Source organism: Delphinapterus leucas, chromosome 2 (genome assembly GCF_059928025.1).
Source record: "Delphinapterus leucas isolate spDelLeu-1000000601 "Yukka" chromosome 2, BTC_Dleu_Yukka2, whole genome shotgun sequence".
Taxonomy (NCBI): Eukaryota; Metazoa; Chordata; class Mammalia; order Artiodactyla; family Monodontidae; genus Delphinapterus; species Delphinapterus leucas.
The window spans coordinates 72278877-72296782 of record NC_143130.1 but is presented as its reverse complement, the minus strand read 5'-3'; the positions used below and the strand labels follow the sequence as shown (position 1 = coordinate 72296782).

General features: G+C 37.0%; 1 protein-coding gene across 4 annotated transcripts in view; it reads right to left on the bottom strand.

Annotated features, from left to right (window-relative positions):
* Positions 1-17906, bottom strand: part of DENND4A (DENN domain containing 4A) — a 132302-nt gene that overhangs the window by 98386 nt on the left and 16010 nt on the right. For 3 of the 4 annotated variants that reach the window (XM_022579810.3, XM_030761702.2, XM_089907089.1), the window contains exon 2: positions 4494-4572. The gene's annotated coding sequence lies outside the window, so the exon portion shown is untranslated. Of the gene's footprint in view, positions 1-406; positions 540-1412; positions 1545-4493; positions 4573-17906 lie in introns of all 4 variants that reach the window. The other variant, XM_089907088.1, reaches the window with a different exon arrangement.

The following is a 17906-nucleotide window of genomic DNA, read 5'->3' as shown; positions in this document are numbered from 1 at the left end:
GAGATTTAAATATTCTCCTTTTTCTTAGACTCTAACTTCGTGTTATTTAAACTAAAGCGTATAGTTACTATTACATACAATAAAGTTTTATGTCTTGCTATGCAGAAAGAAGGGAAAGAGAATGGAAATAGTACTATGATGAAAACATATATATGTTTAATAGGTTCTTTTGAAAGCTACTACCTTAGCCTTTGGAAATAAACAGCTATTATATGAATAAGCAGATATTTGGGAAAAAACTGTATGAAAATTGTTTTTATTACATCTTCCTGGTTTACAAATTTTTATCATTTGATCTGATTTGCAGTTGAATACAGTAAATAACTACTAAAAGGGAACAAGTTAAAGTTCTTCATCAATACATATAAGAGCAATCAATTCTAAAGTGGTGATAAAATATTCTTACTTTTATTGACAGAATAGTAAATTATGTATTACTCCAGTTCCCTTAACTTGTTGTTGTTATTGTTGTTTTCCATTTATTCATTCGGGTGTGGAGAGTGGTAAAGAAGGTAGGCAAAAATATCTGAAGGCACTCACTGGTGACAAAGCATATAATGTCAAGAGCACAGCTGGCAACATCCCAGGTGACTTCTAGATCTAAATGCTCTTTAATTCTCTCAGAAAGAGTCTATAATACTGAAAATGCACCTCTACTTTTTATTTTAAATCAACTGTTTTTAAAGTAAGTTTGAGGTTTAGAAACTAGGGGGAAGACATTGTTACAAATTACAAGGCAGAGATAATACTGAAAATCTTTAACACAGAAATAAATAATGAATAGTATTTCCTAACAATTTCAAGAAACCAAGAGACTTCCATTGGAGTGTAAAATTTACAATCCTCATGGAAAATACTAAACATATATTAAGACAAAATGCCTTATGTTGGTAAGAGCCAACAAAAATTACTTGGAAAGAGCATCTGAGGAAAGCATTCATAGTCATGTACAAAACTTGGACTTTTAGCGTAGTACATCACAGCAAAAACCCTTAACAATTAGGAGGTAAATTTCTTTTCTTTTCTTTCTTTTAGAAGGTAAATTTCCTTAAATTCGTTTTGGAAATGGGGGGGCCACACAAAACAAATATTTGAGCCAACAGTTCTCGAAATAATCACAATAGTATAAAACCCTGAAACAACTTTACTAAAGTTCAAGTAATAATACTGCATCATTAAGCAGTTATTGTTTTTTTAATTCCTCTTTGTTCAACATGATACAGATAACTTAAGGAGTTAGCTCATAAGATGTTTACAGACATCTTCTTAAAATTTCAGATACCTACTTGGCTAGTATTTCATTTCAAATTACATCTGTTTTCTTTGAGATTAGAAAACAAAAAGGATGTGCTCTCTATTCTTAAAAGGTTCATGGGAGCGAAATTGAGAAATCATTACAAGAAAGCTCTTACCTAATCAGCAACTAAGGGAGACTGACCTGTTTTTCTCCCTTTCTATCTCTGCCCCATCAATTCAGATTCTTTTTTATTTCTTCTATCACTCCATTAGGTCAAGTAGTAAAGCATTTGCTACCTAGGCTAACTCTAAGGACAAGAAAAGGCAAGAGTGGAAATCAGGGATAACATTTTAAAGATATATGAAAAACGAATCTGAACATAAATTTTGCAAAATTATATACTATTACTGAAATGGTAAAAGGAGCAAAGTATAGTCATAAACTCAAGATTATACATGAAAACGGTTGATAACACAATGGACCAGTTCAACTCCCCCTCACTCCAGTTCACTTCAATAAATAAGCTAGAAGAAATTTTCTTTCTTTTTTAAAAACAATGTAATTCCACAGTTAAAAACCTAACCTAGCTCATCTTTTCTTACATTATCAAAACTAAGCTAGAGACCTTCATTCCCATCTTTTTCTAAACTTCACCTCTCATTTTTCTTCCAACCAAGGTAATCTATCCACTGTCCTTCAAATACAGTTTTGCTCCTTCCATTTGATGATACACTATTACCTTTTTCTAGTCAATATATGTTCATCTTATTTTTCAAAACAATTTAAATGTATGTGGATTTTCATTTAAACTTTATGAATTGTACAGAACAGTAGAAAGAAAAAGGAATTCTATAATCCCATTCACAATAATAAATCTGGTTTATATTTAACAAAGTTTCCTAGTCTTCTTCTTCTATATGCAGTTACAATATAGAATATAAATATTTTTATTTTATTTAAAAAGCATTAGTCTAAACTGTTATAATCTTCATAATTATACTAAATGACTGCATAATATTCCATCAAATAGAAATATACACTATAATCAGTACCCCATTTTTCCTTTCCCAGCTAGTACCCAAAGTATGGTAGGTAGGTGCTTAAAAAAAATTTAAGTGAATAAATAGTTCACTTTATAACCTTCCTCAAGTATATTATACTAAATGTAATGTCTTTTTTCTATAATTCAGTCCATTTTCTGAACCCCAACTACCTTAAATACTATAGTTTTTGAATGTAGGGTAAACACAGATAAAACTAGATGATTTGAGTCTAACTAACCATCAGGGCCTTGGGCGAAATTAGAAATTTACTGAATAAGTAATTGATTCATTCATTCCATGAATTTTTCATAAATACTTTTTAAGATGTGACACTATTCTAAGAGCCAGTGACGATACTGATGAAAGCTAGCCTCTGCCTTCAGAGTTTCTTGTTTAGTTTTATTTTTCCACATCTCTTTCTATTCCTTTATTCCACCTCTAGCCATCTTTTCTCCTACCACCCTTCCAGATCCCAAGTGCCTGCCTTCACCCTGCACAAAGTTTTTCTTTTTTAAAAAAATAAATTTATTCATATTTTATTTATTTATTTTTGGCTGCATTGGGTCTTCGTTGCTGCATGCAGGCTTTCTCTAGTTGCAGAGAGCGGGGGCTACTCTTCGTTGCGGTGTGTGGCTTCTTATTGAGGTGGTTTCTCTTGTTGCAGAGCACGGGCTCTAGGCGCACAGGCTTCAGCAGTTGTGGCATGTGGGCTCAATAGTTGTGGCTCATGGGCTCTAGAGAGAAGGCTCAGTAGCTGTGGCGCACGGACTTAGTTGCTCCGCAGCATGTGGGATCTTCCCAGGCCAGGGCTCGAACCCATGTCCCCTGCATTGACAGGCAGATTCTTAACCACTGTGCCACCAGGGAAGCCCCCAAAGTTTTTCTACCACTTTCTCCTGAAAGCCCCATGCAGAGAAGTGACTCCTACTTTGTTGTTCCTTTCCCCATCTCCTTGAAAATTGGCACTACTTCAGCATCAGTATTCTATGCAGATTTTGAAAGGAAAGAAATCTTATTTGTATATCATATTTAACAGTAGGCTTGCTTTCTTTTAAAAAAGGTTTAACCCACCCAAGCCAACTTGACTTTTTTTTTCTTTTTGTATATTGTATCTACTACAATATGCTCCTTGCTTTTTTTTTCACTTGAATTGTGAACTGTTTTTTTTTTTTTAAGGTTTATTTACTTATTTATTTATTTGGCTGCATCGGGTCTTAGTTGCAACACGCGGGATCTTCACTGAGGCGTGCAGGATCTTTCGTTGTGGTGTGCAGGCTCTTCGTTGCAGTGTACGGGCTTCTCTCTAGTTGTGGCGCGTGGGTTTTCTCTTCTCTAGTTGTGGCACGCAGGCTCCAGGGTGCGTGGGCTCTGTAGTTGTGGTGCGTGGGTTTCAGAGTGTGTGGGTTCTGTAGTTTGTGGCATGCGGGCTCTCTAGCTGAGACACGTGAGCTCAGTAGTTGTGGCACATGGACTTAATTGCCCCGCAGCATGTGGGATCTTAGTTCGCTGACCAGGGATCGAACCCGCATCCCCAGCATTGGAAGGTGGATTCTTTACTACTGGACCACCAGGGAAATCTCCCAACTTGACTTTTTAAAAGTAAGTTTTTAGTAACCCAAATTGATGGACTATGTGGGGCAAATTTCTTAAGCAAGGGGGCACTTATTTGTCTTCTAGTCTACTCTGGAACCACTTCCTCTCTCAATATGTATTCCCGAGCAAAAGCCAACAACAAAAAAATCAAAACACAGCTGTGTAATTTGAAGGTTCCTTTTTGAAAGATTGACAATTTATATTAAAAAAAATTAAGATAGGAATAATAGACCTTTAAAGGGGAAGGATCTTTTCCTTAGTGATAGTCTTATCCTTTATTTTATAGCCAAAGAAACTAAAGCACAGAAGATGGCTTACTTAAGGAGACCCAGCTAGTTAGTGGTAGAGCCTGGACAAGAACTCAAGTCCCTTAAACCAGTATTCTTTATATTTGGAGATGCTGTTTCTAATAAATGGTGTTCAGTTAATACTGATCCAGGGCACACTTAAAGCATCTCCTTTCAGTAAGTTATTTTGTGTCACTTGTTACTCATAATCGTTACTTGGTGAATATATGCCAAATTCTTATTAAGAGATCTAGTAAATTAACATTTCACTATGTTTATACAGAAAACAGCTAATAAAAACAAATCGAAATGAAAAAAAAAAAAACTACTTACACATTACTGAAAGTCTCTCTTTGAAAATGATGCCAGATCTCAATTTGTGAATTCTGCAAGCCTTGGAGTTTGAGAAATACTGTATTAAAAAGAATAAGAATTAAGCTTAAATTAATTCCAATCAAATATTTCCCCCTAAGATGCCTGTGGATACTTAAAAGTCCTGTTAACAATGATAATTTTCAAACAAAATGGTTGCATATATTGTTTTCATATGGTTAAAGAGTCAACAAGTAATTTTCATATACCAGCTCCTCCAGAAAACACATTTCAGTCCAGAATAGATACATACTTTAAAAAAAAAAAAAGCAAATAAGGGGGACAAAGAGAGAAAACAAAAAAATAAGTAAGGGCACAAAAGACTAAATGTGTACAAGAACAAGGAGAAAGAAAAACGTGCCTATTTCTTAGGCATTATGTATAGTATCTCATTCCTAGAAGAAAAATATAAGCACGAGCACAAGAGGAAGAAACCATAGCTTTATCCAATACTGAATATCCACTAATAATGGGGAAATAGCAACAACAGCAGACACCAGATTTACCTAACTTGGTTGGTGCTTAGTGTGTGTCTGGGAAGTAGGAGAGGAGTGGGGAAAAGGCCAAAATCATTTGAGTCAAGATTTGATTAAAGTGTCTTAGAATGGAATGGAGGGTGAAAAGAATGAATGAGAAGTAACGTAAGTACAATCTTATTACATTTTAGATTGCTAAAAATGGTTAAAATAGATATATATGTTCAAAAAACTAGGATACCACTCCACCTCAGATTCACTATTTTCAGTCAGTAAATATGGAGTGGTACATATATTTTTCAAATATTTCTAAAATCTTATTGCTGACAGGCAGCAAAGAAACTATGTAAATATTGACCTGCTGAAACATTTTTTAAATTCACCATTAGATTATCACAAAAATGTTCTAGCTGAAATACTCTATGTATGTAAAAACACTTGCAAAATTTGAAAACTACAGCTCCTATTTTATTGATAGAGTATCAGGCTTGTTTTGATGCAATCATGAATTGTGAATGTAGTATATAACCAATTCCAAATAAATTTTCTGCTACATTGAGTTTCTTAATATAGTACAAACATTTTGTTTTTGACCATGACTCTGTGCTCCACTAAACTTAATATTTGTTTGTTACTCAATAAACAAAGCAATGGGGCTTCCCTGGTGGCACAGTGGTTAAGAATCTGCCTGCCAATGCAGGAGACACAGGTTCGAGCCCCGGTCCAGGAAGATCCCACATGCCACAGAGCAACTAAGCCCATGCACCACAACTGCTGAGCCTACACTCTAGAGCCTGCGAGCCACAACTACTGAGCCCGCGAGCCACAACTACTGAAGCCCGCGCGCCTACAGCCCGTGCTCCGCAACAAGAAAAGCCACCGCAGTGAGAAGCCCGAGCACTGCAATGAAGAGTAGCTCCTGCCCACCGCAACTAGAGAAAGCCCGTGTGCAGCAACAAAGACTCAACACAGCCAAAAATAAATAAATAAAATAAATTTATTTTAAAAAAAAGTATTTTGTTCAATGTTGAAAGTTTTAGATTTACAGCAGCATTCACAATATGCAATGTTTCCTCTTTGACAGTATGAACTTCCAAAACCTCTACTTTGATTCCATGAATTGTATGAAAAAATTGACCCATTATTAGAATTAACTGATTTCCCAGTACACAGAAGATGAGACTGATATAAAACTGGCATCACTTAAGTGTTTACAAAGTTCTTCTGTTAATGGAGACAACACATCACAGCTACTGCTTCACTTTCCATACATGCATAAGAAAACTTGCAATAAAAAATGCATAAAATCTATTTAGCAGAGAGCATCCTTTGATGTAAATGGAAAGTCATGCTCCTCAAAGTGATATGTCAATGTGCTTCCTGCAGCTATATATGTTAAATTATCTTTCAGCACAGACCCCTTTAAATTGCTATTATTTTTAATTGAACTTTTTATTTTGAAATAATTGTAGATTCATATTCAGTTAAAAAAAATAAGAGATCTGGTATACTTTTTACCCAGTTTCTCCCAATTGTAACATCTTGCAAAATTATAGTACAATCACAGTAGGGATATTGACATTGATGCAATTCCCCTATCTTATTCTGTTTTCCCCAATTTTACTTGTATTCATTTGTGTATATGTGTTTGTGTGTGTGTGTACTTAGTTCTATACAATTTTATTACATGTTGCTACATGTACTTATCACCAAAGTCAGGATACAGAACAGTTCCATCACAAGGATCCTTAGTGCTGACCTTTTATTTTTTATTTAATTATTTATTTAAAATATTTATTTATTTGGCTGTGCCGGGTCTTAGTTGTGGCATGCGGGATCTTTGCTGCCGCATGCAGGATCTTCACTGCGGCATGCGGGATCTTTTTTAGTTGTGGCACGCAGGATCTAGTTCCCTGACCAGGAATCGAGCCGGGGCCCCCTGTATTGGGAGTGCAGAGTCTTAACCACTGGACCACCAGGGAAGTCCCAGTGTAGACCTTTTATAAGTACGCCCACTTCCCTCCTGTCCACCCCCCACTGTCCCTAATCTCTGTGGAGTGGTATATTTTTACCAGAGAGCACATAGGGCCAATGAAAGGAAAAGACAACTCTCTAAAAGCAATACCCCCTTACAACACAGGTGCAGAAACAAACCAGAGAAAAAAGCATATACGTTTGGAAAGACTTGTTGGTCACATTCACTCAGCCATCTGGAACACTACATTTGAATATGATTATACAAACATAAATGCACAGACATACGTATGCACGCAAAGATAGGGACAGAGAGTGATCGTCTACTAAATCACAATAAAAATCAATCCCCCTGGTTCTGAGATAAATTTTCCTATCATGAATAAATTCCAGACTGGAATCAAGAGGACAACATAAAATAATGCTACAGAACAACTACAGTGGGGATTCCTACATGTATAAGAAAATAAAAATGAGTCTTTAACTGTGTTCAGAGGTAAACCTGCCCCTCCTCCAGAAATTAGGTTTGAACTAAGGTAGCAGGGACTTCCCCAGTGGTCCAGTGGTTAAGACTCTGAGCTTCCAATGCAGAGGGAGCAGGTTTGATCCCTGGTCAGGGAACTAAGAGCCCACATGCTGTGAGGCGTGGCCACCGGAAAAACAAAACAAAACAAAACAAAACCTGTAAAACTGATATTTTAAAAAATAAAGAAAATAAAATAGCTGGTATTCCCTTGAGAAATGGATCTGGTGTAGAAAGAACAGGAACAGACTAGAAATAACTGAAGGTTAATATGCAGATACCTCTTGTCTCTCCAGACAGACTATAAACAATTCAAAGGCAGGAACCCTGTCTTTTATTTCTTTTGATTCCTCACATAAATTATAGGCGTTATAAATACATGGTAGGTGTATAAATATTTATTAAATAAATGAGGTCAGCACAGTAGGAAAAACATGTGAAAGTTAAGACACCACAGAATCATAGGATTGTAGAGCTAGGAGGCTCCTTGGAGATTTAGTTTCAATCCTTTTTATAAATGAAGAAATTGAGGCATAAACATTAAACAGCTTGCCTAAGACCAAATACATCAATTTATGACTCAACTCTCATAGCTTTTAATTTGGAGTTCTTCTATACCATACTTCAATTCAAGAATGAAAGAGAAGAAAGTAAGTCCTTAGGGAGCCCTGTGTGTTAATTCGTGAATGTGGGCTTTGATGGACAAAAAAAGTTAACAGGTAAGTGGGAGAAGTTAAACTGGCTGAAGAGAGTGGGGCAATTGGCAGGTAAGAAAAAGAATGAATGACTAAAAATCAGAGAAAAGAGTAAAACAGAAAATGAAAGAAGTTGAACAAAGAGATATGGCAAGAAAAGTAATAAAAAAAGATGAGTAAAAAAATAGTGCAGAAATGGGATGGAGAAAAGTGAGAAATGGTTAGAGAGGTATGGGGAAATTGTATCCAGAGAATTTTTTTTAATTAATTAATTTATTTATTTTAGGCTGCGTTAGGTCTTCATTGCTGCACGAGGGTTTTCTCTAGCTGTGGCGGATGGGGGCTACTCTTCGTTGCGGTGTGTGGGCTTCTCTTTGCGGTGGCTTCTCTTGTTGTGGAGCATGGGCTCTAGGCATGCAGGCTTCAGCAGTTGTGGCTTGCGGGCTCAGCAGTTGTGGCTCACAGGCTCTAGAACGCAGGCTTAGTAGTTGTGGCACACTGGCTTAGTTGCTCCACGGCATGTGGGATCTTCCCAAACCAGGGCTCGAACCTGTGTCCCCTGCATTGGCAGGCAGATTCTTAACCACTGTGTCACCAGGGAAGCCCTGGAGAATTTTTAATGCTATTTATGTTCTTTTTAAATAAAGAAACTATTAGATTTATCATTCCTATAAACAATTCCCTATAAACAACTACCAGTCTCATACTGAAAATCTGTTCATATTCAATACTATATATGAAATGCAAATATATGATGCTTACCAGTCTAGAATGAGAGGGAAGTCTGGTTTTAAATTTTGTCTCTTGCACCATCTTTTTTTTTTTTTAACTTAATTTCTCATATGAATACCACTCCCACATCGCAAAGTTCTTGCCTCCTCTTTGAATTATCATAAACATTTTTTAATGTGTTGATAGGAGTTAACTTTTCTTTTAGTATTTATTTTTATTTATTTATTTATTTGGCTGCGTTGGGTCTTAGTTGTGGCATGTAGGACCTTTGTTGCAGCATGCAGGTTTCTCTCTAGTTGTGGCGCACGGGCTCCAGAGTGCACAGGCTCAGCAGTTGCGGTGCGCAGGCCCTCTAGTTGTGGCACTCAGGCTCCAGAGTGTGTGGGCTCAGTTGCCCCATGGCATGTGGGATCCTAGTTCCCTGACCAGGGATTGAACCCACGTCCCCTTCATTGGAAGGTGGATTCTTAACCAATGGACCACCAGGGAAGTCCCCTGAATCATCATAAACATTTGTTAGCTGGTATCTAAAATGAATTGCTGCCACCAATGGGATGTTCCCAAAAGCTTCTCTTAAACATAAAATATCTGTTTTTTCTTCTCCATTTCATGGTTACTTGAAATAATACTCACTGGGGTGATTAAAAATACATTTTCAGAAGACAAGTAATCTAAAATTCAGTTATATTAACATATAATACAAATGAGATTCATTGATTAAAAATATCACCTTTCTTGAAAAGTAGATATCAAGATTTATAGTTCTCTCATTTGGTTAATGTTGAACATCACTTTCTTAACTATTTCATTTCACCACCTATTTAAATATAGTACTTTAAGCCTTTTAAAGGCTTAAAATCCACTTTTCCCCACAAACTGTAACAAGTAACATATTTATTTGTTAATAAGCACCTGAAAAGAACTTTGAGAATTAATACTTGAAAACAACTTTGAGACATCTGTTATTCTCCCACTTAATAATGACTGATACAATTTTTTAATCTGTAGGATTTACTAGATGATCAAAGACTACAAACAAATAGTTCATACACAAGAAAACCCAAATACTTGGAAAAATTGATAGGCTTGCAAATAATTACAGAAATTAAACTTCAAGGTTTTACATCATGTCCAGTAAATTAACGAATATGAAAAAAAACATTAAACCCAATGCTGTAGTGCTGTCAAGAAATAAGCACACTTAAAAACTGTCAGTGGGGGACTTTCCTGGTGGTCCAGTGATTAAGACTCCTTGCTCCCAAAGCAGGGGGCCCGGGTAGTCAGGGAACTAGATCCCGCATGCTGCAACTAAGAGCCTTCATGCTGCAACTAAAAGATCCCGCATGCTGTAACTAAAAGATCCCGTGTGCCCCAACTAAAGATCTCACGTGCTGCAACTAAGACCTGGCACAGCCAAATAAATAAATAAAACATTTTAAAAAATTGTTGGGACCTCCCTGGTGGTGCAGTGGGTAAGACTCTATGCTTCCAGTGCAGGGGGCCCGAATTTGACCCCTGGTCAGGGAACTAGAGCCCACATGCATGCCACAACTGAGAGTCTGCATGCTGCAACTAAGAATTCCGCATGCCGCAATGAAGATCCCACATGCCGCAACTAAGACCTGGTGCAGCCCAAATAAATAAATAAATACTTGACAAAAAAATTGCTAATGGCACCATGAATTAGAACAATTTTTCTGAAAAGTAATCCATCAGTACTTAAAACTAATTGTACTCTTTTTTTTTTCTTCGGTACGCGGGCCTCTCACTGTTGTGGCCTCTCCCGTTGCAGAGCACAGGCTCCGGACGCGCAGGCTCAGCGGCCATGGCTCACAGGCCTAGCCGCTCCGCGGCATGTGGGATCTTCCCGGACCGGGGCACGAACCCGTGTCCCCTGCATCGGCAGGTGGACTCTCAACCACTGCGCCACCAGGGAAGCCCTAATTGTACTCTTATTAACTAATTCTATTTTGGTGAAACATCTCAAGAACATACATATATTTTTTAGTCAAACTGTTGGTCTAGATTATTTATAACCATACCTCCTTAAAGATTCATAGAAGTTTTAGAGTAAAAAAGGTAGAAAGGTAAATAGGACTTGCCCAAAATAGCACAGTTCATCACTAGCAGAGCAGGGCCTAAAACTCCTTATTCCAGGTCTCTTGCTACTACATACCATGTAGACTATTCCACAGAAGGCTGAATCAATGACCCAGATTTGACAAAGATAAAGCAGATCAGGTTGGTGAGGCTAGATGACACATTGCTCCTTCTAAACATTCTGATGGCCAGGACCAGCCCTAGATACACTTCTATTCTTTAAACTCCCTTAACCTTCTTTCAGCAATCAAACCAAACTTCAGGACCTTCTCTTTCTTCTTATTCCCAGGAAAATTTTTAGTTCCACTAACTGCTGCTCACTTTCAAATTTATATCACCAACCATGACTCTCTACTGAGATCCAAAATGCCTGCATAGGGCTTCCCTGGTGGCGCAGTGGTTGAGAGTCCGCCTGCCGATGCAGGGGACATGGGTTCGTGCCCCAGTCTGGGAAGATCCCACATGCCGCGGAGCGGCTGGGCCCGTGAGCCATGGCCGCCGAGCCTGCGCATCCGGAGCCTGTGCTCCGCAACGGGAGAGGCCACAACAGTAAGAGGCCCGCGTACCGCAAAAAAAAAAAAAAAAATGCCTGCATGATATCTCTACCTGCACATCTAATAGTCAAACCAGAACTACTTCTCTGGCATATCTCCACCTTTAGACCTAAACCTACTTCTCTGCCCACACACATACTTATACTCTATTATAAATTCAGCAGGAAAGGCATAAATTTGAACCTGGGACTTTGCCTGTACATATTATCAGTCAAGGTAGTTGACAGTCTCAAGTGAATATGGGCTCCAGAAAAGAAAAAAATAAACACTGCATGAATACAAAAGAGGGGTTAAAGAAAAAAAAAGGCCAAGAACAGAACAACCTATCGCAGAGGAAACAGAATTTTTGGTCCAGACCAAACATATTTCTTAAATAAGCAGGACAAACATCTTCAGGAAACTAAAGTAGGATATTAGGAAAATAATAAGGAACAATGAAGAACCAACTACAGATACTGGGTATTAAAAATAAAATAATTGAAATTCTAAATCAGATAGGTTAAATAACAAAATGAATATAAATACAGTTGAATATTATATTTGATATGAGGGAAAAAATGAGTATAGTTGAAAATAAAATCAATGCGTAGATGATCAGAATGAGATATTAAGAAGGTATAAAGCAATTGAAAATATATATTATAAAAGTTTAAAAATATGGAGGCTTGGGCTTCCCTGGTGGCGCAGTGGTTGAGAGTCCGCCTGCCGATGCAGGGGACACGGGTTCGTGCCCTGGTCCGGGAGGATCCCATATGCCGCGGAGCAGCTGGACCCGTGAGCCATGGCCGCTGAGCCTGCGCGTCCGGAGCCTGTGCTCCGCAACGGGAGAGGCCACAACGGTGAGAGAGGCCCGCGTACCGCAAAAAAAAAAAAAAAAAAAAAAAAATATGGAGGCTTAAAAGAATAAGACAACCCACAGACAAAGGAAATATTTGCAAAAGATGTATCCGATATAGGACTGTTATCCAAAATATATAAAGAACACTTGAAAATTGACAATAAGAAAATTAACCACCCAATTAAAAAATGGGCAAAAGACCTGAACAGATACCTCACTAAAGAAGATGGCAAGTAAACATATGAAAAGATGCTCCACATCATATATCATTAGGGAAATGCAAAGTAAAATAACAATGAGAAATCATCACACTCCTATTAGAATGGCCCAAATCCAGGACACTGACAACACCAAATAATGGCAAGAATCTGGGGTGGCAGGAACTCTCACTCATTGCTGGTGGGAATGCAAGATGAATCATATAGTCACTGTGGGAGACAGTTTGGCAGTTTCTTGCAAAACTAAGCATACTCTTACCATATGACCCATCAATCACGCTTCCCAGTATTTACCCAAATGAGTTGGAAACACGTCCACACAAAAACCTGCACACGATGTTTACAACAGCTTTATTCATAACTGCCACACTTGAAAGGAACTAAAATGTTCTTCAGTAGGTGAATGGATAAATTAACTGTGGTACATCCAGACAATGGAATATTATTCAGTTCTATGATGAAATGAGCTATCAAGCCATGAAAAGACATGGAAGAACTTTACATGCATATTACCAAGTGAAAAAAGCCAATCTAAAAAGGCTTTATACTATATAATTTCAACTATATGACATCCTGGAAAAGACAAAACTATGAAAACAGTAAAAAGATCAGCAGCTGCCAGCAAGTTAGGAAGAAGGGATAAATAGCCTAATAAGCACAGAGGATTTTTAAGGCAGTGAAACTATTCTGATACTACAATGGCTACAATACTACAATATGTTATACTACAATATGTTATACATTTGTCAAAAACCACAGAATGTACAACACAAAGAAGGAACCCTAATATAAACTATGGACTTTGGTGATAATGATGTGTCAGTGTAGGTTCATGGATTATAACAAATGTACCACTCTGGTGTGGGATGTTGACAGTGGAGGAAACTGCGTTTGTGTGGTGGCAGCAGTATATGGAAACTCTCTGTAGTTTCTGCTCAATTTTGCTGTGAATCTAAAACTGCTCTAAAAAATAAAGTGTATTTAAAAGGAAAAAAACTAAAAGAATTAGTTCTGAACACATATGGAGGCTAGGAAAAACAGAGCCAATATCTAAATAATAGGGCTTTCAGAATGTGACAAAAAAAACAGAGATGAGGAAATACTTGAGAAATAATGACCAATAATTTCCAAGAATTAAAGATATAAGATGTCAGTTTGGTATAACAGATAAGAAAAAAATACCTAGACACCTTATAAGGAAGTCTTAGAACATCTCAAAGAAAAAATTCTAAAAATTCCCAGAAAGAAAAAGTAGTTCACCTACCAAAAAAAAAATCTGACTCCAGACTTCCAATTAGTAAGATAATGGAGTAATATTTTCAAATGTTGTAAAAAATGAAGTTTAATACATGGTTAAACTATTATTTAAATACAAGGATGAAATAAAGATATTCTTAGGAATATAAGTACTCAGATGGCTTGCCAAGAAAGCAGCTAAACAAACAAATAAAAACTCAAACTATTGGTCTAAAGGTTATAAATCTAGGGGACTCGATAAGATATGGCAAGAAAGGGTACGTAAATAACTTAAAGGTTCACTATTGCTAATTAAACAATGGAAGTGGGGGGAGGGAATGAAGAAGGAAAAAGAAGAGGAAAAAAAAACTATAGTATACCTATAATAATCCTGAGTATTAAAAGACTAGAGAATGCTAACATTGTAAGGGCAGAGAGGAGGGAGAGCCTACTAAGATACATGCTTTATTCAGGAGGAAGATATATATAATCAATAAGCTTAAAAATTTATAAATATAAATAAGAATCTAAGTAAAGGGTAACCAGTAGAAGAATAAAAACAGAATACATAATTTTCAAACTGGCACAAAAAATTATTTATCCTCAGAAATTGGAAAAGAGAAAGAAAGGAAAAAAAAATTAGTGTAAATAGAAAACACAGAATAAGATGGCAGGAATAAGTCTTAATATAATAGTAAGAGACATACTTAAAAAACTCTTAGAAAGCACTCTTGGAGGTAACATGCCAGTCTTCTTACTGATCCTTGAACGAACCAGGCATGTTCCAGCCTCAGGGCCTTTTTATCCTTGCTGCTCTCTCTGCCTGGAATAGCCTTCTCGGATGCCAGCTGAGGCAGCTGCATCTTCAGGTCCTTCCTTCTAAAAAGTCACCTTCTCCGTGAGGCTTTCCATGACCACCCTATTTTAAAATTTCAACAATTTCTCACACCCAATACTTCATATTTGCTCTTTCCTTGTTTTAATTTTCCCACCTTATTACTTTTCACTATCCAACATGCTACATAGTATACATATTCATTTCATTTATTATCTCTCTCTCTTTCCTCAAGATTAGGAAGTTCAAAAAGGGTAGGAATTTTTCCATTTTAGTCACTGCTATATAACCAGCACCTAGAACAGTGCCTGAAGAATAGTATGTGGTCAATTTGTTGAATGAATGAATAGACAAATCAAGGTGTCCATAAGTAAAGGAATCATTTTAAAATGTGGCAGATGCCGTGATTTGAATATCATGTAACAGTCAGAAGCAACGATAATAGATGTAAACATAGCAACATAGATAATTTTTTTAAATGTAGTGTTGAATTAAAATAGTATAAAACAAAAAGGAATCTAAAGCAAAATATCATTTATATAAATTAAAAATACATACCTAAAACAGCACTATAGTTTTGAAAAATATATCCAGGATGACATGCTAAGTAAACATATTAAAGTAGATATCTATGGGGGAAAGGGAATGGGAGTGAAGATGGAGGGTAAAAGAAGATAAAATAAAATTAAAGCAGGCCCCCACACAGGCCAATGATGAAAGTAAACCATGAAATCAGAAATATGATTAAATCAATTCTCTATACTTGAGGAGCCCTCATCCCACTTGCTCCCAAAAAGAGCTATTTAGCCACTGGTTTCAGCAAAACTCAAATCACTGTGACCTAGAGAAGACCCATTTCAGTGAAGTGTTAGTAAGAATAAAGCCCAACTGGAATGAGCTGAGGAGAGAATGGGGGGTGAGGAAGTATACATAACCCTTTGCAGAAGTTTCGATGTAGAGGGGAGCAGGGAGATGGAGTGGTAACTTGAGAAGACATGGAATCAACAGAGGACTTTTTAAAATAAATAAACAAAATTAAAGGGGGGGTATGCCAAGGGCAATCATCCAGCAGAGATGGAAAATGAGGATGAAGAAAAGAAAGATAACTGTAAAAGCCTTGAGAAAGTATGAGAGGATGGGATCCAAAACATAGAGGACCAGATGACAGACACAAGGATTTATCTCTTATTAACCTTTCCATAATAATATGTTTAACAATGATTTTTCTGAATATGCAGGCTTTGGTGATGTGGGTTCTAACTTTTCTGGGGTAATGAACCTCATTGAGAATCTGATTAATGCTATGGGTCTTCTCTCCCTTAAAATACACATACAGATATTCAGATAGAACTTTACATACAACTTTAGGGGGGTCACTGAGCCATGCTCCCCAAGCTAATCCATACACAAGTCTGTTTGGGGGTTTTTTGTTTGTTTTTACTTTTTAATTAACATATACATATAGATAAGTACAACTCTAGGAAAGTAAACACAATACCACCATTACAAATACCTCTCAGGTCAAGAAATAGAACAGTATCAGTAACTGGAAGTCCCCAATCCCCCTTCAACCTTCCCCAAAAGAACCACTATCTTGAACTAGTTTTGTCTGTTTCTGAACTTTATATATAGAAATGGAACGTGGAAGGATTCTTACAGTATGTGTATGGTCCAGTTTTTTTCACTCTACAATATGTTTTTGAGATTCAGTCATACTTGTATGTGTAGCAGTTTGTTCATTTTCATTTCTGTATAGTTTTTCATTTTGAGAATATCATAATCTTATGTATCCATTCCATTGTTAATAGGCATTTGGCTTGTTTCCAATGTTAGGGTATTATAAATAATTACAAAGTCATGTGTAAATTATTGTACATGTTTTTTGATGCACAAATGCATGCATTTGCCAAAAATACCTACAAATATAAGTGCTAGGATACAGGGTCAATGTATACCCAACTTTGGTACATAATGCTAAACAGTGTTCCAAAGTAGTTGTAATAAGACCTTATATTGGGGCTTCCCTGGTGGCGCAGTGGTTGAGAGCCCGCCTGCTGATGCAGGGGACACGGGTTCGTGCCCCAGTCTGGGAAGATCCCACATGCCGCAGATCGGCTGGGCCCGTGAGCCATGGCCGCTGAGCCTGCGCGTCCGGAGCCTGTGCTCCGCAACGGGAGAGGCCACAACAGTGAGAGGCCTGCGTATCGCAAAAAAAAAAAAAAAAAAAAAAAAAAAAGACCTTATATTGGATGGGTAAGGTGGCTTAGGAAATAAAAACTTGCATTTTGCAAGCAGAAACATTTCTCTGACGGACCTCTCTAAAATATCAGTCTGTTGTTGTTTTGTTTCAATTAAGTCATTGCTGAATACAACTATATGAACACTATAAAAAGATAAGTTAAGTGCTCGGCAATCAGTTAGGCCAAGCTCAAATCCTAGCTCCAGTTAGTGTTAAGATTATCATACAAGCAAATAAACATGTGCTTAGGTTATGGTAAAAAAGTGCACCAAGAAAAGTTTAATTCAAATAATTTTATTTAAATAATTTAACAATGAGGGATCATCATTTTAAGAAATCAGAACTTTGCTGATTTTGCTTATCTTTATTTGATGGTTTGGAAATGATTTTGTTCTGAATTATAGAAGTAGCATCATAATCACTTCGAGACTTGATGATGTAAAGGTTTAGAGACAGGAAATTATGACTCTGATTCTCTCAATCATTCATCTAATAAACATTTACCAAATGTTTATTGAAAAGGACATGCGTCAGCGTTTTATTTTTGACCGTCCAGCATCTGAACTCCTTTACTATATTTAAAAAATCTGCCACTGTGTGTGTCTTGGAAGGAAGGTAAGCCCTAGAGTCAACCATGGAAGCCAAAAAGACCAGATACTTGCTTTGCTATTTAGGAACCAGGCACATAGATTGGTCAATTAGATGCTTTCATGAAGAATTTGACTCTAGAGCTAAAGCTGCAGAGACAGTTTAAAATTCATTCTTACGGCAGTGACATACAGTACCCAGAGGCAGTGTTCCAGCAATGGCATCCAGCATCCTGTGGAGTCAAAGGTATCTTAAACATAAAGGACTTTTCTGTGGCATTACTTTGGCTATGGACTAGCCCTGAGGTTGATTAGTTGGTTTCCTATTTGTTCTCAGAGTCTGGTTCTCCAGTCTTTCAGTCATTTC